This window comes from Prionailurus viverrinus, chromosome D1 (assembly GCF_022837055.1).
Source record: "Prionailurus viverrinus isolate Anna chromosome D1, UM_Priviv_1.0, whole genome shotgun sequence".
Taxonomy (NCBI): domain Eukaryota; kingdom Metazoa; phylum Chordata; class Mammalia; order Carnivora; family Felidae; genus Prionailurus; species Prionailurus viverrinus.
In genome coordinates, this window is record NC_062570.1 from 67,633,963 (window position 1) to 67,660,121 (window position 26,159).

A 26,159-nucleotide genomic window follows, 5' to 3' on the forward strand; every position below is an offset into this window, starting at 1 on the left:
CATCTGCTGTGAAGGATCATGTTCCGGAGGTTAGAAGTAAAGGGAAGTAGAGGTCATGCCCCCAAAAGTCTTGCTCCACAGAGCTGGAGGGACACATTCTGCAGAATCCAAGCCTCCACTCCTGATCTGTATCATGTGAAAATATGCAATTTGGGTCCTTTTCCAAAACCAGGTCCCAAGAATAAGACTTATTTTGCAGCTGCTCATATTTATTTAGCAGTGCCATCATCCTTAGCATTTTTCCTGTTGACTCAGGTCTTAGAGATTAGTAGAAGGATAAATTATCTAACTATGAAATTCATTTTGATTCTGAACAAAGTCTCATAATAATCTCTATCCTATGGCATCTTCTCAAGTAGTCTTAGGAAATCAGTAGGGAATGGACCATTTGTTTCCATTTCATGGAAAGAAAATAAATCTTAAACTTTCTTTCTTTCTTTCTTTCTTTCTTTCTTTCTTTCTTTCTTTTTTTCAGTTCAACAAATGCATATTGAACCCATATTGTGCATCAGGAGCTGTGCATCAGAGAGCACAAAGTTAGCTTGAGCCCACGTGTTGCTTACAGTGGGAAAGAAGACACATAAACAGATACTTTCACTATAAAATTGCAGAGATAAGAAGTAGGTGTCAAGAGGTCAAAAATGAAGGGCATATCTTAGTTTTCCAGGAGGAGCTGAGGCCTGAGCAAAGACTTGAAGGGTGAGCAAAAGCCGGATGCCAAACAGTGAGAGGAGCCCTCTCAGCTTGTGCAGTGTGGTTTTCCCACCATCTGGCACATGGGAAATGTGAGTTTATCAAAGAAATCTTGGGGCGCCTGGCTGGCTCAGTTGGTAGAGCACGTGACTCCTGATCTCAGGGTTGTGAGTTTGAGCCCCGTGTTGGGTATAGAGATTACTTTAAGAGAGAGAGAGAGAGAGAGAGAGAGAGAGCAAGCTCAGCTCAGCAGAGGAAGTGGTCTAAGCACAAAAAAGGTGTGGGGAATATAAATAGTTCAGAATTACCAGAAGACTAATGCTTACCCTTTATGGGGTCATAGACTCCCTTGAAAAAACTAATGGAAGCCATGACAGATATGTTGTGGGGCAAAAACACACTATACAGTGGGAGACTTGGGGTAGACAAGCATCCCGTGGAATACTTCTGCTTTTGTTGCCCAGTCAGTTACCCCTTATTGATAGTAGTTTGCTAAAGGGTCACTTACTTTTAGCAGATTCTCAGAGTGTTCTCTACTACGATTGAGTTTTCCTAAAAGCTCCCAATATCACAAGTTGGTTCTTTGAATGATTTTCTTCTTGGTGTTTCTGGCAGGCAGGAAGCAGTTATACCCTGAGAGTTTCTTCTGTGCTCATAACTTTTATATTTTCTTTGGAATTTGGAGGTTTCTTCTACTCCCAAAGAACCTAAAAGTGAATTCAATGAATACGTCTTATTGTTTGAGAAAACTCTATTTACTCCTTTCTTACTGTCCTTATGAATTCCAAAACAACAGGGTGCAGGGTAAAAGGTGTTAAGTCAAAAGGCCATTGCCATATTGCAAGAGCATTCTGGGTGTGGGCTGTGTATTGTATGTCCATCTAGAAAATTCTATTCTTTATGCAAGAGGGAAAAAGAACTAATACTGTGGCTACTGCTCTGTGTTTCACTTGCTTGTATTCTTTATTGAATAATTTCTTAATTATAGCTCTAGCTGCTTTCTAGCATATTGGATCCACTTTCATGAAGGATTATACAAATATTCTCTGATATAGTTTCATAAAAAGAAGCCTCTACCCAGGTGCACAAGCTTAAATACGAGTGCAGGAAGAAGTGTTCATTAAGTGATGCGAGAGAGACCGTGCATCTGTCGAGCAGAGTGGTGAGTGGTATGGCACAGACTTGGAGCTCTTTGTTATTGTAAAAGTTATGGTTTGTTAACTGTGAAAATGAATCCACATTTTTCTATGGAGCTCTTGTCAAACACACACACACACACACACACACACACACACACACACACTCACACACATAAGAAGGGATGATTATACAAATGCGTGTTGCAGTTCACGTGCACAAATGCAGACTGGGGATTTGGGGAGGCTGACTGCCAAGTACAGCAAAGCTTCTCAAACTTCACTATGCACACAAACTACCTGGGTGCTATATATAGACTGAATGTTGAGGCCCCCCCCACCCCCAATCCATATGTTGAAATTCTAACCTCCAACATGATGGTATTAGGAAGTGGGGCCTGTGGGAGGTGCATAGGCCATGAGGGTGGAGTCCTCATGAATGAGAGTGATGACCTTATCCAAAAGACCTCACAGAACTCCATTAACTCTTTTTTGGCAGTGAGGACACTGAAAAGACTAGGAGCCAGGAAGTGGGCCCTTACCAAACACCTGATCTGCTGATGCCTTCATCCTGGATTCCGAAGCCTCCGGAATGGTGAGAAATAAATTTCTGTTGTTTTTAAGTTGCCTAGTCTATAATATTTTGTGATAGCAGCCTGAAAAGATTAAGACCCTGCGCATCTCTTTAAAATGCAAATGCTGATTCTGTATATCTGAGATGGGGCCTAAGAAAGAGCATTTCCAAAAGGTCCCAGGTTGGAGGAGCAGTGACCTAGGGAACCTCTTGGAGGAAGTGCCTGGATACCTCACAGTCTGCTTCTCAGCTTTTTAAGCCCAAAGTAGTGCAATCTAAATCTATCGTCTGCAATTTTGAAATCCAGAAGCTCTGAAAACCAAAAGCATTTTTATAGTTCCTTTTGAGGCAAAACCTGGTTTGAACTCATGAGAGGCTATTTATAATCCTTATTTCTTTTTTTTAAGAAATATATTTTTATTTATCGAGATGAGAGAGAGAGAGAGAGTGCACGTGGGGGCAGGGGAGGAGTAGAGAGGGAGTGAGAGAGAATCCCAAACAGGCTCCTCGCTGTCAGCACAGTTCCCGGCTCAGGCCTCGATCCCTCGCTATGAGATCACAACCTGAGCCGAAACCAAGAGTCGGACACTCGATCGACTGAGCCACCCAGGCGCCCCAATCCTTATTTCTTATTTTGTATGAATATTCATGTTTTCATTATAAAAATATTGATGTACTTGATTATAGGAAGCTGCTTTCGACTCTGCAGGGGATGTGGTATGTGACGTACACAAACATATTCTAGAATATAAAAAACTCTGAATCCTGAAACACTTCTGACTCTCTCAGAGTATGCAGACCGGTGGCAATTTGGGGGATGCTTGCCCTCTCCCTAATCTTCCTTCTCCTTCAGAAAATGGTTCTCAATTTCATGGAGTTGGGCATGATCCTGGCTTCCCGCTCCCAGCAGTCTCCCAATCCCCAACGACAGTGAATTTGATCAGGGTGGATACCTGACCCAAACTGGGCAAACCATATTCTCCTTGTGGGAATTTAGAATTGGGGTTCACAGATGTGTGTCTCTCTTGGCTGCTGGCACTGAAGCAGGTGAGAAGTAGCCTACTTCAGCTGCATGGCTGAGAAGCAGAGATAGCTGATCTATATGCAGAGAGAGGAAAATGAGGCAGGTGTGAAGAGAGAAATAGAAATGAGCGTCCGTGCTGCCACAGAGTGTGAGAAGGAAGGGGAACAATCGTGGGAGTGTGAGATGTACGCCCAGGGCGAGGGCAGAAGCATCTGTCCTGATTGCTCTCTGGTCCTGGTCCTAACTGCCCTTTCTGTCCTTGAGTTCTGGGACACATCGTTACCAGCTTATAACAAATCCCCACAGTGTGTTAATGCTAGGTAGAGTGGGTTTCACTGAATCGCGACCCAAAAGGCCTTAACTAAGACACTAACATAACTTTAAGTGCAGTAAGATTTTTTAGACTCTGGAGAATGGACATGCAAATTAAAGTCCCAAGATAATGCTGATTGATTAAATTTCCATGCAGAGTAACTGCCAGTGGGACCGGAATACTCCCGCTTACAGGTCAGCCTGTTCTCTCCCAGTAGGAAATCTACATGGGAAGCCAAATTATAATGAGAAGGCTGCCTGATGAGTGCAGACAGAACCAGATAATTAGGGGATCTGAGCAGACTGTCTCCACACTACGATGGCCAGAGGCACTTTTCTCCACTTTCAGGATATGCTACACCTTCCATGTGGTATACGCATGAGCGTGGGCTCGGGTATGCTTGGAAAATAGGCCAACTCACTAAAACCAGTTCACCCGTAAGCCGAGTCAGCTAAGGGGCCATTTACCTAAAATTAATATTTGTCAAACCATCTCATGTACGATGGAATGGTTTTCGCAGCTTTCTGAATATTTTTCCCCTAAGGTGACCAGCGACTGTTTTATGTTGTACAATTCTGTCCCCTCTCTTTTCTCTTTCTTCTCTCTCCCTCCCACACTCCCCACCCTCCCTCCTCCTCTCCTTCCTTCTTTCTCTTCTACCTTCATTTCAAAGATATTTTGCCCACTGGTCTAAGATTGTCTACCTCCTCACACCTTCGTCTCCTAGAGCCCAAGACTGGAGGCTGGGTCTTCAGACGTGAGCTAGTTAAGACCAGAAATAGTGCCCAATAGAGAAAATGGGTAGAGTAAATCTAGAGTGACAGAGTGAAGGGATGTCAGAGGGAGAGCTGATGGCCGGAAGCCAGAAGGGTCCAGGTGATTAAAACACTAAGACCAAAGCAGCAGGAGCAGGGCTGAAATCAGACCAGGAGCCCAGAATGGGATGAGAGACTGGACTGAATGGGCTGAAAGCAAGTGATGATATAGTAATAGTTGCACTATATTTCCATTGCCCCGTGGCTATCTTATACTTTGCTATTTCTTTAAAACTGTAGTATGTGCCTTTTGGAAAATTTTGTGCAATCTTGAATTTGCATAAGTCTGGAGTTGCTCAACTCAGGGGGTGTTTTCTTTATGATTCATCGGCTTTATCCTTTTTTTTTAAAGCTCCTCTTTCCTGCTGCTGGTTGTCTGCCTCTCAGATATTTGTGTACTAGGTTTCGTTATTGAGCAAATTACCCCAAATCCACTGTTTATTGCTCTGTAGTGAGGCATTTCTGTGTTGACAGGGAGAATGAAGAGAGGAGACACATTCATCAGAAACATATTAAGCTTGATTGCTTTTAGATTTTGTGACATCTAAATGATGAACTCATACTGCACTACAAATATTAACCCACACATTATTTTTAAAGCTTCTTGTAACCAAATGAAGTTTGTTTCTACTGTAAAAATGGTATGGGGCACCTGGGTGGCTCAGTCCGTTAAACAACTCACTTCGGCTCAGGTCATGGGTTTGAGCCCTGCATCAGGCTCTGTGCTGACAGCTCAGAGCCTAGAGCCTACTTCCCATTCTGTTTCAGTCTCTCTCTGCCTCTCCCCTACTCACACTCTGTCTCCCTTTCTCAAAAATAAATAAGCATTACAAAAAAGTATATATTTGTGTTCATTTCCCGTTGCTGCTGTAACTAACTGCTGCAACTCAAGACAACACAAATTTATTATCTTACAGTACTGGAGATCAAAAGTCCTAAAATCAAGGTGTTAGCAGCTCTGTGTTTCTTCTGGAGACTCTAGGGGAAAATCAGTTTCCTTGCCTTTTCCAGGATCTAGAGGCTGCCTGCTTTCTCTGACTCATGGCCGCTTCCTCCATCTTTGAATGCAGACTCTTCAAATCTCTGTGCCCACTACTGCTTCTGTCATCACATTGCCTCCTTCCTCTGACCCTCCTGCCTTCCTCTTAGAGGGACCCTTGTGGGTACATTGGGCCAGATCATCCAGCATAATCCCCATGTCTTGAGATCTTTAATCACATCTGCAAAGTCCCTTTTATCATGCAAGATACATATTCGCAGGTTCTAGGGATTAGGACATGGGCATCTTTGGAGAGTCTACAATACTCACACTATTCAGCCTAATAATACCCATTCATAAGGCATTAATAAATATAGGAAAACAGAACAGAGAAAAATACAACTCATGGTTTGCCTACTGGAAGGTAAACACAATGAACATTTCCTTCTGTCTTTTTAAAAATGAACAGTTTCGGGGCGCCTGGGTGGCTCAGTCGGTTAAGTGGCCGACTTCAGCTCAGGTCATGATCTCACGGTTCGTGAGTTCGAGCCCCGCATCGGGGTCTGTGCTAATGGCTCGGAGCCTGGAGCCTACTTCGGATTCTGTGTCTCCCTCTCTCTCTGCCCCTCCCCTGCTCGTGCTCTGTCTCTCTCTGTCTCAAAAATAAATAAAACATTTAAAAATTAAAAATAAAAATAAAAAAAATAAAAATGAACAGTTTTTACAGTTCTAGCCCTACTGTGTATATAATTTGAAATTCTGTTTTTCACTAAACATTATATCATAGCCTATTTTCCATGTTAGTGCATAGTCTGAGCAAATATTTTTATTGACTATATAATATTTTATTGAGCAAATATCTCATTTTACTTAAGCCTTTCCTTGTTTTTTGGAAACTAAGATTTTTTAAAAAAATTATTTAAATATTACAAACAACTCTATGACAAGTATTTTTGTTCTTCCTTGGAATAGATTCCCAGATGTGAAATTACTTTATCAGTCTTCTTAAGGCAAATATTTTTCAAAGGGTTTACACAAATTTTCAGAACCATCAGATCAATGTGAGTAGCCATTTCACTACATTCTCACCACACCAAACAAAACAACAACCATGATAATATCTTTGCCAGTCAGATAGGTGGAATAGATAACTTACTTTTGTTTTAATTTTCATTCATTTGTTTACAAGAGAGAGTGAATATTTTTTCATGGGCTTAGTTACTGGTTATAATTCTTTGTTGATGGATGAATTATTGATTCAGGCCTTTTACTTTTGGGGTTCAAAGTATTTTTAACCCATTTGTCTAATATCTATACATTTAAAACATTTATTTAATGTTTGTGATATTTGTTCTAAATATTTTCTCTTGTCTCTTATTTCTATACTTTATGCCCAGATGTTTTAAATTTGTACATGGTCTAGTCTGTACATTCCTTTTTTCCTTCTTTGCTTTTTAAAAAATCCTCTCGTCTCAATGGTTAACTACATAGTACATTTAATATCCTTCTACTTTTTCTTATAGTTTAAAGAGTATCTCTTTAATCCATCTGGAATTTATGTTGGTATGAAATCTATGGATAGGCTCTGACTACCTGTTTAAATTTTACCCAGAGGAAGGGCCTGATTTGCACTTCTGAATTCTCTGCACTGAACCACCTGCCTTTTTTTCCCTCTTCACTGAAAAAAAATAAAAGAGGTGACAGAAAGCTGTGAAATGCTATGTTGTTTTCCTAATCACAGGGAGTAACTTTCCCTTTTTCTGAATATAGCTAACTTTCTCCAAATAGTCTCACCTTCTCATTAGTATTTTAGCTTAAAATTGAGACAGAAGTAGCCTTACATAAATTTGCTTAAATACACTGAAGGTGCTCCAAATTGGGCAAATAGAAAACAAAAAAAAGTTCAGCTTTTAAAAAACAGTTTTGAAAACCACTCTGTCAGATGTCCAACATTGTACATTTGATAAATATGAATTGTAGATGAATTGGTCTGGGTGAAATAAACAAGAGCTGACAATGTTTCCTCTGGACAATAAATTAGACTAGCACAGTCCAATGAAAATGAAATGTGAGCCACATACAGACTTTTAAGTTTTCTAGAAGCCACGTTAAAAAAATAAAAAGCAACAGGTGAAGCTAATCCAATAATCTGTTTTGTTTAACCCAATATGTCTGAAATATTATTTCTTAAAAAAAAATTTTTTTTTAACGTTTATTTATTTTTGAGACAGAGAGAGACAGAGCATGAACGGGGGAGGGTCAGAGAGAGGGAGACACAGAATCCGAACCGGGCTCCAGGCTCTGAGCTGTCAGCACAGAGCCTGACGCAGGGCTCGAACTCATGAACTGTGAGATCATGACCTGAGCGGAAGCCGGCCGCTTAACCGACTGAGCCACCCAGGCGCCCCTGAAATATTATTTCAACACAAAACCTATGTTAAAATTATTGAGAGAGTTTACATTCTTTTTTTCATACTGAGTCTTTGAAGTCCAGTGTTTATATTACACCTACAGTGCATCTCAATTTGGATTAACTTCACTCCAGATGCTCAATGGCTACATGTGGCTATTGGATAGCCTGTCCTATTGGATAGAGCAGTTCTAGACACAGTGACACATTTTGGCTGCTTCACTTTTATTTGTCTGCACTCCATGCTGAACAACCTTTACAAAATGTCTTTTCTCGGGGCCTAATACAGTTGATCAGCTTTTGGCATTGCTTGGTTACAATCATTTTAAACATAACTCTCCTCGGCAGAACTTGGGGTGTTTCCCAGGCTCCTCCGCCATGATTTACAACCTCTGCTGTGGATGGCTGATGAGTCTCTTGGTCCCTCTGTCTCTCGGACTCTTTCTGCCTCTACCTCTTCTCACTTATCTCCCTCCAGTTTTAGAATAAACGGCTTCATTACCTTTTCTGATTACAAAAGTAATAGCGTATGTTTATTGTGAAAAAAAAAAAAAAAAAGAATCAGAAACTCGGAAAAAAAAGAAAGTGAAAATCAACTGTAGCCTATTATAGAATGATAGTCATTAGTTACACTTAGTAGCTTGTTCAGTATTGCAAATATATATATTTATGAAAACAGAAATACACTATATGCTATTTTACCCTGCCTTTTACAAATAATACATCATGGATACATTTGTATTAAAAAATGTGGATTGACTTCATTGTTCTTCATGGCTGCACAGCAGTCCATATATGCATTTACCATGTTTTATATAACTAGCTTCCTATTGTAGGACATTTATATCATTTCCAATTTTTTACCCCTGGAGTAACTAGGACATCAACGAACATCCCTTTTTTAAAAAAAAATGTTTATTTTTGAGAGAGAGAGAGAGAGAGAGCGTGTGAGCAGGGGAGGGGCAGAGAGAGAGAGGGAGACAGAGAATCTAAAGCAGGCTCTACATTGACAGCAGAGAGCCCGACACAGGGCTCAAACCCACAAACTGCGAGATCATGACCTGAGCCGAAGTCAGATGCTTAACCGACTGAGCCACCCAGGTCCCCCCCTAAAAATCTATTTCTAACTCATGATCCATATCCAGTGCAGTTCAGCAGGGGAGTTTTGTTCATTATAGACACAAGGTGACTCAGGCTGACAGAGGTACAATCTCAAAACTTGCTTTTAGAATCATCTCATCAGGTAGAAGGGGACCTAGCAAACCGTGGTTCTTAAGCTTCCATCTCAACAGATACAAGCCACTTCTGCTCATATTTTATTTTCCAAAGCAAATCAGAAGAACACACCCTGCTTTCAAGGGGATATGGGAGGGCAGCCTTACCATAAATCTGGCATGAGAACAGGACTGTGAGCTTCCCTAATGACTGGAAGACTTGGAGGAAAAAAACTCCTATTTTCATGCTCCTTGTGTTCTCAGTCAGCATATCAAACACATCACTGTGTGTAGTCCTTAGTAGGCCCTTCCTGCTTTCCATGTGACAAACTGTCCAGAGTCATTTCTCCTATTGCTACAACTGTTCCCCAAAAGTACCCACCATGAGGTGCTTCTCATAAGGCATACACTTTGGTCCATCACTTGTAAATACAGCAGTATCATTGCTCTGGGGAGGTTTTCTTGCAAATATATCTATCTTTCAATTCAAAGGAGGCCCAAAGAACATTATTTTGGACAGGTGAGGTCTTGATAATTTATAGGCATCTTGTTTGCATGCATTTTGTTTCTTGACAATAATATTGGAAGGAAACTAAAATTTGTTGGGACCTCTCTGGCTGTCAGACATGGTGCTAAGCATTTTAATATATTTTTATCCTCATTTATTTTTCATAATGACACACTGAGGGAGGAGTTATTTGGGAGTGTAATTATCCAGTCAAGAGGATAATTAAAGTAAAAAAAAGAGAAGATTTCTGGTCTGAGATTTATGTATAGGAGTAATAAGACTTTCTTTATCATGGCTTCCCTTAATTACTCTCATAGGGTGTTTTTCAGCCTCTGTAGGAGATTTGTAATTTCTCCAAGGTGTGTTTGACCATCCTGCATCCCTGTGAGATTTAGAACTTGAGGGCATATCATTTAGGACTCTTTTGGATGCAATTAATAGAAAACTAAACCCAACCTGGCTTCATGAGAGTGAGGGTGGGGATGGTTCCAGAGAGGAAAATCAGGGTGTAGTTGCCAGAAGTTAAATGTACCCTATGTAGTGAAAACAACTGGAACTCAGTACAAACAGTACTTCCAAATCATCCTCCCTCTTTTTACCCTTAGAATGGTTTACAGTATAAAAATATTTTCTTCGTGCTATAGAGGCTCAACTGACAAGGTCACTGCAAGTACAAAGAAAAGTGTTCTTTAGAAGATAAACATTTATCTAATAATTACCATGAAACATGAAAAGTTTCCATTTCTTAACCATTAGCAAGCTTAAAGCTCTATTAGTATTCAATTATAAAGACTCTGTCTTCCCAAGTTCTTACTATTTATCTTTTTTTAAAATAGGAACTTTTTTTTTTACTTAAAATGACAAGAAAAAAATACATATTCTGGCAGAAAAATTGGAGAATAAAGAAAAACCCAGGAATAATCTTGTCATCTTTTTTCCCTTGTATATATTCCATAAACCTCCCTCATGTGCAAAATTGGGATAATGCCATGCATTCTATGAAATCTTTTACATTTAACAATATGTAATAAACATTTTACCATAGATATAATTATACATGTTTTCTTAAGTTTTAATTTATTTAAGTAATCTCTACACCCCACATGGGGTTTGAACTTACAACCCCAAGATCAAGAATCTAATGATCTTTTGACTGAGCCAGCCAGGTGCCCCTACAAATCATTTTACATGGTTTTTAATGACTGCTTGGTATTCCTCCAATGGATGTACCATGATTTACTTATACACATTCCCTACCTTTTTTCCCCCTTTTGTATAAATATAGTGATGGACATCTCTGTATATAGCTTCAGTTAATTCCTTAGGATAACGTTTAGATTTGTTCGCCAAAAAGATGGTATTACCACATGCAATTTTCTTTTCATAGCTGCTAGATGAGTGAAGGAAATATCAGTAGTATATTGCTACTTTGCACAAGAACACAATGATTTTGCACCCTGTAGTTGGAATGACCCACTTGGTCTGAGTGGGTGAAAACAGAAGTCATTTGTCTGCAGCTCTTGGCCAAATCCTGAGAGTTCCATCAAGCTTCTTGGGTTACCTCCCCTGGGGAAGAAACTGGAGTGTTCCTCTGTTTGAGGAAGGCAGTCCCAATGTGCAAGCTTTCTCTATCCTTAGCAAGAGTAACTAAAGTACAAGTGAATATAATTTCTGGACACAGAGAAATTATTACAGAAACCTTAAACCCATTTCATGTTCCATTTGTTGTAAGAAGTACAGTCTTCTGGAAGGGTGCACACAGACTTGATGTGACTTAAGCATAAGAATGAATCACAATTGTCTAATCTTATTGGTTTGCCATGAGAAGGAAGGAAATAATCAACAGTACGGGAGTGTTGGGGCACTTGGGTGGCTAAGTAGGTTAACCAACTCTTGGTCTTGGCTCAGGTCATTATCTCGCAGTTTGTGAGATCAAGCCTGCATCAGGCTCTGTGCTGACAGCACGGAGCCTGCTTGGATTCTCTCTCTCCCTCTCTCTCTGTCCCTACCCCCTCTCAAAATAAATAAATAAACTTGAAAAAAAAAACCAGTATGTGAGTGTTAGGGGCTGTTAGGGTGCATTGAGCAGAACTTCTCCAGGGCTTTCCAGTCCTTCTGTGTCAGGGAAAGCCAGTAACTGAGGAAACACCGAATACTTTCACTTGAGTTGTAAGGGCTCCAGAAATATTGCTACTAGTGAGTCATTCAAGGGTGTAGCCAAAAAGCAATTCCAGACAGGTGGAAAGGAGAGGTTTTGGACGACTCCACTATTTGAGTTCCCCTGAGATAAAGATCTGGCATGGGATCAACAACAGTGACACTTGGCCCTGTGCTCTGTACTTCACGTGATCAAGATCTCAAGAGCCAACTTGACCCAACCCTATAGCTCCTGGTAAAGATGACCTCTGGAGGTAAAAGTGAGCACACATGGGCCACAGGCTGAGCAATGTCCAAAAGAAGTCCTTGTTTGTCTTTGAAGTCCTCATCTAAGGGCAAGGCTTCTGTGCTATTTATTTTTGCTGCAGCACCTGCCCCCACCCCCCCACACACAGTGGTTACCAACATCTGCTGGATAGATGAACAGATGGATGGATGAGGCTAGGCTAGGACCAGTTCCAGCTGCCTCCAGTTCTGCCTGCCTAGTCTTCATGCATGGGTGCACAATGCTGTACTTGAGCAATGAAAGACGATGTGACAGAGGCCACTGTAGAGCACAGAGGGTTCAAGCTTGGGATTTGGAGCCAGACACATCAGGGCACTCATCCTAGCTCTGCCACCTGTTAGTTGCATGACCTCAGACCAGTTATGTGATCTTGGAGCTTCCGTTTCCACACATATAAAAGGGGTATAATAAAATCTCCCTCATTTGGCTATCAGGAAAATAAGATAATGCCTGTAAAATGTTTAGCTAAACCCTTGGCACATAGTAAGTGTTCAACAAATGGGCCCAGCTGGGACTCTATGCATCTATAGATGTAAAGCAATAGACTCAGAGAGTTAGCTTGGGAGGAATGGTACAGATCACTGTTTCTAAAGGAGGTGGCATTGTGGATTCTGAACCCTGCTGTGTCAGCTGGGGATAGCACTCAGGATTATTCTGTCACGTATGGGAGCCATGAATCATGAGAGAGAGGCTGTGAGGTCACATGTGTGGGGATGAGGTCAGGGCTGAGCTTGTGGTAAAGTGACAGCGAGCCGGAGGCAGATCTGCTTGATTCTCAGAATGAGTGATGGCTGATTTCATAGAAGATGAGAGACAGAAGGGAGCTTCAGCTGGGTCTAGTCTGGGTCTCAAATTTGACGGGGCTTCTTCATCAATCAAGGCATGTTTCTGCTCAGCAGGGTTAGACCCTCCCTGCCAAGTGCCTTTATGGAAACTTTGTGACCGTTAAATTTGATTCAGGCAAGATGCACCACTGGGCAAATTTTATTACAAGTTCTACATGCCAGGAACTCCTACAGTCTGTCATCTGAGAAAGCCCCAGAACATTGACACAGGAGCCAAGCGCTGCCCTAGAAGCCAGGTGGGTGAAGACTCCACGTGTGAAATTTTACTTGCTCAGAAATGACTGATGGGGCTGTGGGTAATTACTGAATTCCATCTTTGGTAATCAGTCATTCACTCAACAAACATTTATTTTTCTTCTTTGCTTTCCTCCTAGGAGAATCCGCAGTAATGAGAGGTCACGTATCTGGGCCCACAGTGTGCTGGCAGCTCATCCTTCTATACAGGCTCTCTCCCGCTCTTTGCTTCCACACACAGAAGTGTCTCCGCATATAACCCCAGCAAGTTTGGGGACTCAGATATTCCCCAGAGCTGCCTTTTAAGGCAGTGGGGTTACAGCACAGAGGCTGGATTCCAACAGCACGAGCACTTGAGAAGATGCATGTTACAATTGCTGTTTAGCATCTTTGTGCATGAATTAATCTCACTATCAGAAAATGGGAATTTAGGTAGCACTCACTGGAGGAGGTCAAAACTTTGAGCAACAGAATTGTTTTACATTTAAAAGCTTCTGAACAAGTCACACTCTTACCTGTAGTCTATAATCACAGCCACTCAGGGGAGCTCATGGGAGTCAACACACTTTGAGATCAAATCCCCATGCCCCTGGTGATCCCAGAGTGGCTCTTTCTCCAAGGCATCAGCATGATGTGGAGAACCCTGGACTCTCAGCTGGAGGTTGGGATATTGGGGTTCAGAATTCTGGCTCTGTCGCTCATCTGCCAGGTGACTCCCTGAGGGCTGCTGCTTCCTTGTGCATAGAAGGAGGGCAGGTGGGCCAGTCACAGAATTGCTCCCCCTTCCAACATTCTAGGAGAATGAGCTAGCCTGGCAGGTCATTCAGAAATCTGGGAACAACGTCATGACTGTTCCAATTAGTATATCCTTGGGGCGCCTGTGTGGCTCAGTTGGGAAAGAGTCTGACTTCGGCTCGGTCATGGTCTCACGGTTCATGGGTTCGAGCCCCGCATCGGGCTCTGTGTGGACAGCTCAGAGCCTAGAGCCTGCTTCGGATTCTGTATCTCCCTTTCTCTGCCCCTCCCTGGCTCTCTCCTTCTCTCAAAACTAAACAGAATAAAAAAAATTAGTATGTCCTCAGTAACTCTGAGCAGGGGTCACAGACATCAGGCCCTGGGTAGTGACGTCCCAGAGCTATGGAATTCCACTCAGCCGCAAAGTCCCCAGAGCCATTCAGCAGTCACTTGTTTTGAATGTGAAATTCTTTCATGGGTAACTTTATTATGTTGGTAGATTATCACTTTTATTAAACTAATTCTCTTTTAGATCTATGGCAAACTGAAATCTCCTGTTATTTTTCCTTGTTAGTAATACCGAAAAGATAATAGCACCAACTATGTATTCAGTTCTTATTATGCAGTAAGCAGTTTTTAAAATTTAACTTGTTTTATTTTTTATTTTTTAAAATTTACATCCAAATTAGTTAGCATATAGTGCAACAATGATTTCAGGAGTAGATTCCTTAGTGCCCCTTTACCCATTTAGCCCATCCCCCCTCCCACGACCCCTCCCATAACCCTCAGTTTGTCCTCCACATTTAAGAGTTTCTTCTGTTTTGTCCCCCTCCCTGTTTTTATATTATTTTTGGGAATATATATATTCCCTTCCCTTATGTTCACCTGTTTTGTCTCTTAAAGTCCTCATATAAGTGAAGTCATGGTTTTTGTCTTTCTCTGACTAATTTCACTTAGCATAATACCCTCTAGTTCCATCCATGTAGTTGCAAATGGCAAGATTTCATTCTTTTTGATTGCCGAGTTATACTTCATTGTATATAAATATACCACATCTTCTTTATCCATTGGACATCCATGGACATTTGGGCTCTTTCCATACTTTAGCTATTGTTGATAGTGCTGCTATAAACATGGGGGTGCATGCGTCCCTTCGAAATAGCACACCTGTATCCCATGGATAAATGCCTAGTAGTGCAATTACCGGGTCGTAGGGTAGTTCTGTTTTTAGCTTTTGAGGAACCTCCATACTGTTTTCCAGAGTAGCTGCACCAGCTTGCATTCCCATGCAGTAAGCACTTTTTATGTTGCATTAAGCCTTACCTTATTAGACTCTCCCAATAACTCTTTTATTACTCCCATTTTACAGATGAGGAAACTAAGGCTCAGAGAGGTTCAGAGGATTTTTCCAAGGTCACGTCATTTGTCAATGGAAGCACTAGGATTCAAATCTGGCTGAGTCTGACTTCTGAGTCCATGCTCTTCTCTTATGGCCAGAAATGCTAGTGTTTTGTATCACATGTGACTAGTGTCATTATAATCCACACACACTGGCTAAGTGTCAGCTGTGAGCAGAAGGCTGAGGAGGAGAAATAGGATGTAGTCCTTGACTTTGAGATCCTCAAATCTAGGAGATGGAGCATGCCTGTATGTGATACAGCAGTATAAAGCAAGGAGTGGTATTGATTGTTAGAACTGGAGGGGTTCAGAGGCAGGAAATATCTCCGAGGATTCAGAAAAAGCTTTATTGACAACACGGGACTTCATTTGGATCCTACAGAATCTGAGGAAAGCAGAAAGAAGAAGAGAGATGCTGGAAGCAAGGGGAAGGGGAAGAGCAAAGACCTGGAGATGACCGTGTACTTGGCACGTTTTAAGAATGTTGGGTTGGCGTGGCTGCTTGACACTAGAAGTTTGGGGAGCAAAAGATTCATTTGGGGGGCACTTGGGGGTCTCAGTCAGTTGAGCATCCAACTTTTGTTTTCCACTTGGGTCATGATCTCACAGTTTGTGGGTTCTAACCCCGCATTGGGCTCTGTGCTGATGGTGCAGAGCCTGCTTGTGGTATTCTTTCTCCCTCTCTCCCTGCCCCCCCCCCCCCAATAAATAAATAAACTTTCACACACACACACAGAAAGATTCATTTGGGAAGGGGACCTGGGCCTTGGTCACCAGCTAAGGACTCAGCATCCACTGTGAGGACAGTTCCCCAAAGCAGATACACATATGCTGCACGGGTCTTCTTTGTAAAGCAAGAAATGAATGACTTCCATAGAGATATTAGATACTCTTACATTAAAAAAGTGACTAGAGAAGTTTTACCAATGCTAAAACTGCCACTTAGAGAACATTTATAAATCCCCTCAAGGACTCTAACATTGGGTTGGCCACACGAATGGAGCAAACTAATAGAGCGTCCATACTGCAAAGTGTTCATGCATTGACTGATAAGAATTGGCAGGAAACAAAAGCAACTAAAAAGCCACGTTAGGATGGATGTTTTGTTTTTTCCTCTTTAAAGTTGACTTTACTGTCTCTCTCAAAAATAAACATATATTAAAAAAATTAAAAAAATAAAAATAGACGCCTGGGTGGCTCAGTTGGTTAAGCATTTGACTTTGACTCAGGCCACAATCTCAGTTCATGAGTTCAAGCCCCTCGTTGGGCTCTGTGCTGACAGCTCAGAGCCTGGAGCCTGCTTCAGATTCTGTGTCTTCTTCTCTCTCTGCCCCTCCCCTACTCTCACTGTCTGTCTGTCTGTCTCTCTCTCAAAAATAAACAAACGTTAAAAAATTTTAAGTTGACTTTAATATTACTGTTAAATACTAATTGGCATTTTTTTAAGGAGCTCAATCATGTTGGGATCCTAAGGGAATTTCTGAATTAAATATTAAGTAAGTTATTTACAATTTGTAGTGAGTGACCAGAAATTATTTCAGATTTAAAAAATTTCATCAAAGAAAAAATTTACACAAGTCAAAGGAGATTGCATACACCATTCCTTGGCTTGGACTGCCTTTGTTTCTGGTTATCAGGGGGGATCCTAATCATCCTTCAAACACCAAGCAGGCTTCATCTTCTCTTTGAAGCCTTCCGTTCTGTTTTGCCCACTTGTGCCCCACCCACAATGAGTTTACCCAAAGGTGACTGTTTACCCGTGTTAACTTTTTCAGTAGGAGGCAGTAATTTGGAGTCAATTTGGCAGTTTACTTCTCCTAGCGCCACTACTCCTTAGCTGTGTAGTTAACTGATCCTGATTCCTCCTCCATAAAATGAGGATAATAATAGCTTTTGAACAGATGAGGATTGAAATAAAATAAGATGCTTAGACCAGTTTACAACATTTAATATGTGCTCAATAAATGGCTCCTTCCATAATTATCCATTTCAATGATTGCAATTTATGTGCTGCTTACTTGTTTTTCTCTCCCACCAGCCCTAAAGGGCAGAGGCAATGTTTTCTTATCTCTGATACCCAGGAGGTGGCAGATCTCAGGCTCTCAGTTAAGTGTTTATTGAAGAAAGGAACCAGGTGAACTGCTTGAAGGTTTTGGGGTACCTGCTCTAAGGGCTCTCCTCTTCCCCCACAGCTGGATCACTCCCTAGCCCAGCTCTGGGCCCCACTATCACCCTACGCCAGTTTGGAATCCCCCCTGACAGCTTCTGCCCCTGGAGCAAAGATTCCAAGGCAGCTGGCTGCAGGCAGGGAGGAGGCCAGGGCAGGAACAGTCATGAATTCAATGAACTTCTGAGCCTTTCAGTGAGCGTCTGCAGTGCTCCCGGGTGGGGGTGGGGGGGACTCCAGGTCTGAGTCAGGAGCTGGGTGCACCCCTCCAGCCTCCAACCGTCAGAGAGGGGCCTGGCCAGGGGCAGCAGGAAATCCCCCCACCTCTGCAAGCCAGTTAGACCCCCGAGGACTGGGTGAGGCCGCAGGGAAAAGATGAGGGTGTTTAGGAACTGTTCTGCAGCTGGCAGGGTGGGAGCAGGAGGCCCCTCTGCCTCTCACTTGGGTGCCTTCCAGATGCCACCTGGCCCCTTTGGCTCTTCTCCAGAACTTGTGCAGTTTGTCTGAGGACAGCAGAAGGGGTGGGTGGGAGCCCCTGGCCTGGCGCAGTAATACTACCTTTTTTTTTTTTTTTGGCCAACTGGAGGGAGCTGGGGAGGCAGAGTTGTGGGGAGAAGGTCCCCAGCAGGGCGGAGGAGGCAGCCCTGGGGAGCGGGGTGGGGCAGAGTTTGAGGTGTGAAGGCAGTAATGAGGACTCACAGGAGAAGGGAGCCAGGGGGACACAGGTCCAGAATGCTGGAGGGAAGGGCCCAGAGTCCCCGTGGACCTGGAGGCTCTGACGCAGAGAGGCAGGAGCCAGGGTGGCCAACTGACCTCTCGGGAGTGTGGGAGAGGCCAGGAAGGACATAGTGCTGAATTTGGGGGGAGGTTGTTGAAGGGAAGGGGAGAAGGAGGAGGGGAGATAGAAGAGGAAGGGAAGTAGGGGGAGGAGAGAGGAGCAGAGAGAAAGAGACAGTGAGAGAGACACACACAGATCGGCAGAAAGAGACAGAGACACCCCCAAACCACACAGATCAACAGAACGAGCCAGAGAAGTGGAGAGAGACAAAGACAGACACGCACAGAGGTCAGCAGAGAGGGGGAGGGGAGAGAGAGAGAGAGAGAACGAGAGAAAAGGGAGGAAGGTGGGGAGGAAAGACAGAAGGAAGGAGTTGGGGTGGGGGCAGGCAGAGAATGGAGGGAGAGAAGGAAAGAGAAAGAAAAACCTGGAGAGAAGTGGGAAGGAGAAAAGGAAGCAAAGATAGAATACCGGGAGGGGAGCAGAAGAGAGGCCCTAAGAGAGCAGCTGCCTGGGAGAGGCTTGGCCAGAAGCCCCCAGGGGGAGGAGACTTTGAGGAGCCAGTCTGGCAGCTGAGAGAGAGCTCCTGCTCTGATATTACCAAATAGAAGGGTTCAACAGGGAAAGCACCTTCCTCAGTCACTTAGTCAACAAGGCGGGGCTGTGCTCAGAGGCTGCTGAATGCTTCCTGGAGGTGCCAGGACTGGAGGAGAGGATGTCCCAGTCTCTATTGTGCTCCCCCCTGCCCCCCCCCCGCCCCCCGCCGAAACAAAAACAAAACAAGAAGAGAAGGCAGTGGGGAGGACAGGAAGGAGAACAGAAGGAGAAGGCAGAATTGTTGCCTGATCACTGGCTGAGGGGCACAGATGGAAGGAGGTAGTGTTTGTTGACAGGTATTTACTAAGCGACTACTGTGTGCTGGGCATGACCCCAGGCTCTGGGGCCACAGAAACAGAACTTCAGCCTCATATTATGAGACAAAACGCATATCCCAGCGGGGTGACCATGGGTAAGTTACTGAACTGTGCTGTGCCTCAGTTTCCTCATCTGTAAAATGGGGCTTATTAGGAGACCTACCCTATAGGATTGTTTTGAGGATTAAATGAAATGATCCATAGAAAGTAGTAATTTGGTGCCTGGCACAAAATGATATACTCTAAAAGGGTCTATCAGTGCTTGAGCTGCTGGGTCTTGAAGGAGAAGGCATTTGCCAAGTGAGAGCGGAATGGGAAGAACCTTTCAGGCAGAGACCATAGGAGGGATGGCTAGAATGCTTGTAGGATTAATGAGCACGGTAGGTACGTGGATTCCCTGTAGTAACATCACCCAGAGGGAGGGACTTGCAAACTTCAGGTTCTTGGGCCCCTCAGACCTACTAGATCTGGGTCACTGGGTGGGGCCTTGGAATCTGAATTTTAACTTGAACTCCCAGACATTTCTGCTGCACCCCTTCCCTTCACTCTAGACCAGGGCCCTGTCCTGGTTCAGGCCTTATGGTGTTCAGTTGACTAAACAGCTTTCTGGTGGATCCAGCCCTGCTTTAGCCTCTCCACCTGTAATCGGACCCTCTTTCAAAGGATATCTCCTCTGTGAAGCCTCCCCTGACTGTTCAGGGGGGAATTAATGGCCCACGTCTCCGTTCCTGCTGCACTTCGAACATCCCTGTATTCCAGTACTCATGAAATGATCAGAGTTGTTGGTATACATGACTATGTCTCTCTTACGCCTGTCCTCTACAAAAAGATGAAATCTTGAGGACAGAGGCAGGGCCTGATGGATCTTTTATCCCCTGGTCTGACACCTGTGGGGCATGTCATGAAGACCTGTTCACCAAGTGGCTGTCTAGCTCTCTGGAAGATGCCAGGGAGAGAGAATCCCCTTACATGCTCTTCTAGGGGTCTCTGGGTTTTTCTTCCCTCTTTTTTCTTTCGTTTTGGGGTGCCTTACTTAGTAGCAAGATAATTCCTGTAGAAATAAATTTCTGGGCAGAGTATACAGCAGATCTCAGGCAGATATGTCAAGTTGCCCTGGAACAAATCTTAAGTACCTTGTAGGGTAACGTGTCCTGGAGAGAATCCTATGCTTCTTTCCACTTTTCTGTATTTTAGATGAAGGTAATAATAGTTACTCTCTTCCCTTCTTTATAGGTGAGGAACCTGGATCAGGGACATATAGCTTGGTAGTGACACTAAGGAGTGGGACAAGGGGCATGTGACCTGGAATCCTGTTTGTCTGTTCCAAAGGTCCTAGTTGCTAAAATCTAGGCTGCCGATTTTCTGTTTTGTTTTTTTTTCCAGCTATGAGTCAACTCATAGATTTACAGATTTGGGGGTGCCATCTGAGAAAGGTCTTCAGCTGGCATCAGCGGTGATGGTTCCAATGGGGATGCATTTAAACTGATAGTAAGGTGCTCATGCTAGGGCTGTGGCCAGGCTCTGGGTTAACTGTCTTCTCACACACTGTTCTCATAACAACCCTATACAGTAGGTAATATTCTTCTTCTTGATACAGAAGGGGTAAGAAACATACCCAAGATCAGACAGCCAGTAAGTAGCAGAGCTGGATTTTGAACCCCTGCCTGGGTCACTCCAGAAATGGAGCTCTTAACCACATGGCTCTCCCAAATTCATTGCCTTTTCATTCCATTTCATTGCATGAATATTAGAGGGTCTGTTACTGACAATCATTGAAAAGAATGATTGCAGGAACCTTGAATGAGCATAGAAAATGTTGATGATCCAATTGCCATAGCAAAGAAAGGAAGGCTCACTGCATTGGTCAGAAAATATTTATCAAAAAATTTTTAAAAATGTTTATTTTTTAGAGAGAGAGAGAGAGAAAGAGAGACAGAGTGTGAGTGGGGGAGGGGCAGAGAGAGGGAGACACAGAATCCAAAGCAGGCTCCAAATCCAAAGCACAGAACCCAATGTGGGGCTTGAACTCATTAGCTGTGAGATCTTGACCTGAGTCAAAGTCAGATGCTTACCCAACTGAGCCACCCAGGTACCCCTGGTCAGAAAATATTTAACATTAGGAATAAAAATAATCCTGTTGGCATAATTGTGGGTGAACTTTAAGTCTCAAAAATACCTTTATCATTATTGCTTCGTAGTCTTTAACAAAATACCACCACATAAAGAAAGAACCCTGGTTTGATGTGTCATACTGGGAATGGCCACATGGTGTCCTCCCAGCTCAGTCTAAGACTTCCAGACTCTACTTCCAGCAGTCTGCCTGGCTGAGTGGCAAGGGCTAGTTAGAGTGGAGAGGACCCTAAGCCATTGAATCAACTTCTAACTGCTGAGGCCCGAAGGGCACTATGGCCAGAGGGGACCGAGGACTATTTCTCAGGCTGGAGGCTAATGATTTGTTTGCTTGCAAGGCTCTCCATGGACAGTTCTGATATCAAAGTTTCACTCTGAAGACGACTTTGGGATTGTCTGAAGGAAGGCAATGGAAGGTTTTAGATTTACAGAGTAGGAGGGCCACTTCCTGAGGCTTGAACAATTTGAGGGGGAGCAGAAGGAGGCTGAAGTGGGGGCTGAGAAACAGGAAAGGACAGAGTATCTGTAGGAGAGCTCACAGCAAGCATAGTGTATCACACATCACTAAGGAAAATATAGGTGCCCTTTCTCCCAACATTTTATTTAGTTTTCTTGCCAATCTGGCTTCAAGCTCTGACATTTAACCTACATACTGGGCAGTTGTTAAGTTTTGATTTGATGGCCAAAATCCAACCTTTTTAGTAGCATTTGGAAAGCAACTATGCTTACCACTATACCACCAACGCTGCACATGCATTTGGAGTTCCTGGAGGGCAGTGGTTCTCAAACTGGTGTGGATCACTATCACCAGCAGCACAGATTGCTGGGCCCCACCCCGTTTCTGATTCAGTAGGTCTAGGGGGGGCCTAAGAAGGTGCATTTCTAAAAAGTTCTCAGATACTGATGCTGCTGGTCTGAGACCACAGTTTGAGAACCACCATTATAAAGGAATTACTTTCCTCACATGGTCTGCCATTGTACCCTCCATTTTATTTATTTATAGGTTTATTTATTGATTGAGAGAGAAACAGAGCACACAAGTGGGGGAGGGGCAGAGAGGAGAGGCAGAGAGAGAGAGAGAGAGAGAGAGAGAGAGAGAATCCCAAGCAGGCTCCACACTGTCAGCAGAGAGCCCGATACGGGGCTTGATCTCACAAACCACGAGATCGTGATGTGACCAAAATCAAGAGTCAGATGCTTAACTGACTGAGCCACCCAGGTGCCCTTGTACCCTCCATTTTTAAAGACAAAAGCCGAAGACTCCAAATCTTTCCACTGGGTGCCCAGGTATAGGCAGGGATGGGCTGTGACCTGAGCTTGGTCAATGGAGCAGAGTTTTTCAGAGAGTCTGGAGCACATGTTTCAAGGCTAAGTTGGACTGGTGGGAGGTTTTTTCAGGCAATAGCAGCTTCCAGCTGATTGGGCCATAGCTATTGGTGGGTTGCCTGGATCTCCAGTGACTGGGTTACTTTGGGTTCTACTGGTCCAGACCAAGCCAGGTATTCCAGCCTCCCTTGATTCTGATCCTTCTGTACCCTTACAGCAAGCTTCCTTCTTACTTAAGGTAACCAGAGTCCCTTCTGTTGTTTACAGCCAACATCTCTGACTCAGCCTGTCCTTTGTGCTGTCTCCCACTGCAGCAGCATGGAGGGAACAGAGTGAACTCAGATCACACTCAAGTTCGCAGAGCCAAGAACTGGACTTCTGAGTTCCTGTCTCCTGGACAGTGGGCTCTTCCCTCCACATTCACAGCCCTGCTCAGAAAGGCATTTGCAGTGTATGTGTACTAAGTCTTCCTGAAATATGGTAGGACATCCAAATATAAACATAGGCAAGTAGTAGGTACTCAAAGTCCACAGTACTAGAACGCTATCCTTGCATGAGTTATGTTTCTCTTAACAACAACAAGATTCAGCCCTTTAAGCCCTTGTAGACAGGTTTAAAGATGGTAGAACTCACACTTTAGATATTGTTTGTCAGCGTTTTACTGTTTTAGGATATCAGACCTTGTTGCTGTGGACAGTGATCTGCTATAAAGATACAGGTGGTGGGAGGGCAGAAGATCCCAAAGGAAAATGCTCTTTGATTCCTGTTGGTCCCTCTACTCATCCCAGTCTGCCACCCTGCCATCCCTAGGAAGGGGGCTGTGGAGGGAAAGGAGGCAGTTCGATAGCAAGGACTGGCAGCAGTATAACCAGCCCACAGCCCTGGAGGGGTGCACACACAAAGAGGAGCTGTCCCTTCTTTCTTTGGGCAGGGCTTTTGGGAGAATGAGCTCTGGTCACAGCCCCTCCAGGTACCAGCTGTGTGACTTTGGGTTTTACCTCTCTGGGTCTTTCAGTAGTTTCCAATTATTCCTTAACAAAACACTACAAACTCCATTGCTTAAAACAACGCAAGCTTATTATCTTACCGTTTTGGAGGTCAGAGCTCCGCAACGAGTCTTAGGGTGCTAAAATCAAAGGCTGTGAGGGGCACCTGGGTGGCTCAGTCAGTTAAGCATTCAATTCTTGATTATGGCTGAGGTCATCTCATGGTGAGACCGAGCCCCACGTCGTCCATCATCATCGTCGGTCCCTGCACTGAAAGCATGAAGTCTGTTTGGGACTTTGTCTCTCCATCTCTCCCTGCCCCTCCCCTGCTCATGTTCTCTCTCTCTTTCTCTCAAAATAAATAAATGAATATTAAAAAAAAAATCAAAGGCTGCATTCCTTCTAAGTTCTAGGGAAGAATTCACTCTTTGCCTTTTTCAGCTTTTAGAGACTGAGTGCATTCCTTGGCTCCTGGGACATCACCCTGATTTCTGCTTCCATCGTCATACCTCACCTACCTGACTCTGACCCTCATGAGTCTTTTATAAAGACTCTTGTGATTATATTAGGCCCACCTGCATAACCCAGGCTACTCTCCTCACCTGGATCCTTAATTACATCTGCAAAGTTCCCTTTATCCTGTAAGGTAATGTATTTATAGGTTCTGGGGATTAGGACATGGACATCTTCGAGGAGTCTACCATAATACTCATTTACACTGTTGAGCTCCCCATAATGCCAGGCCATGTCTTCGAGCAGCATGTTTTTGGAGCTGTGGGGGGTCCACAAGGGGAATGCACATCCTTTGGCATCTTCTGGTTTCAGCAGGAGGGATGGGTGGTAAGGGGATACAAACAGCCTCCCTGAGGCATGCTCCCCTCCCATCTCTCAGGGTGGAGGAGGGACCCTAGTCAGTCTCTTGGGGCAGTAGTGAGCTCGGTTGTTAATTAGTTGTTAATTAGCAGGTGAGCTATGGAGAGGGCAACTTTCCCTGGAACTACTGTTACCGGGACGAGGAAAACTTCCTTTGACCTGGGAAAAGAGGCCTCCTGTTTTCTGATTTTCTTATTTCTAGACACGAAACTGTCTCGGGAGCTCCAAGTGCCATTGGCTGCATGGAATTTTAACTGTCAAATCAAGGGATTTTTAGCCTGTCTCTGGATTCTGTCCTGCAGACAATCCTCACCTTACCCACAAGCCCTACACATTTTTACATAAGAGAGAGGGAATATATACATATTTAGTGCATATTGTGTGTCGGGCACTATGGTAACCGCTTACACTACTTACGTGTATTATCTCGCGGATTCCTCACAACAATCCTGGGAAGCAGGTACTGTTATTTTCCCTTTCATAGACGAAGATGTAATGACTTAGTTTGGTTCCATAATTTGCCCAGCATTTCAAAGCCGATGAATGGCAGGGTCGGGATTCAAGTCCCGTCATCTGATTCCAGCTCTTATTCTCTGTCTACACTGCTTTTTACCAACAGATGGGGTGTGATGAAGATTGGTTGGAGGTGGTGGGGCAGGAATGCCCTGTCTCTGGGTCCCGGAAGAACAGGTCGAATGGGTGCAGTGCCTGTCTCTGCCCTCCAGCCCTGCCTGGACCCAGCCTACTTGGCCCAGAGGCCCAGTGGGTGGGTTTGGAATCGCTACTCAGGGACCTGGTATTTCACATGGTTGGGGGAGTTCTGAGTCTCCAGAGCCACCAAGTCAAAGGATCTCTTCCCCCTGACACAGGACTTGCATTGAATTCTTCCCCCACAACCCTCATTCAATCAACATTCATCCCATTAAATTCTTTGCTGGGTGTGGACTTCCAGGCTGGGCTGGGAGCCCTGACCCCACATGTCTGTGTCGTGATTTTCTGCCTAGTCCTCTCAGTGCTCCTTCCTTAGAGTTTGGTCCTATGCTCTCCATTCCCAGCCCTGAGCAGTTCCTTCCTGAATGGGCTCATTGCTGACTGATGGATTTGATGTGGCTGCCCCAAAAGGACCCTGTGGCCATTCTTGGATGCTTCTGCTGAACCCTTGCAGGCTTCTATGACTGTGTGTTGTTCCAGTCTCCATCCTGCAGGGTCACAGATTCTTTTCCTTCTGTAGGGAAAACTGTTCAGCTTTTATGCAGTTGCCAAACTGAAGCCAAGAGAGCACTTGCTGCTGAGTGTTTCTGCAGAGTGAACTAACCCAACTCGTCTGTGATTTAGACATTTCTCCCTGCATTTTGCTTTCACCCTGTGTAATTAAAAAAGTTTTTTAATGTTTATTTATTTTTCAGAGAGAGAGAGAGAGAGAGAGTGTGAGCAGGGGAGGGGCAGAGAGAAGAGGGAGACACAGAATCCAAAGAAGGCTCCAGAGCTGTCAGCACAGAACCCAATGCAGGGCTTGAACTCACGAACCTTGAGATCATGCGCTGAGCCAAAGTCGGACACTTAACCAACTGTGACACCCAGGCGCCCTCTTGTATGACTTCTTTATATGTGTGGGAAGGGGTGTCTGCTGGGTCTCAGGATACCCTGTATGAATACAAAGCACT

The 26,159-nt window shown here is 43.9% G+C and overlaps 1 long non-coding RNA gene across 1 annotated transcript; it reads right to left on the bottom strand.

Moving 5' to 3' along the window:
* Positions 1–1,225: 1,225 nt before the first annotated feature.
* LOC125175998 (uncharacterized) lies at positions 1,226–26,159 on the bottom strand. The gene is made up of 3 exons (XR_007156093.1): positions 26,023–26,159; positions 23,724–23,892; positions 1,226–1,400 (listed from the first exon to the last, which is right to left on the bottom strand). It is a non-coding gene; the product is annotated as an uncharacterized LOC125175998 (long non-coding RNA).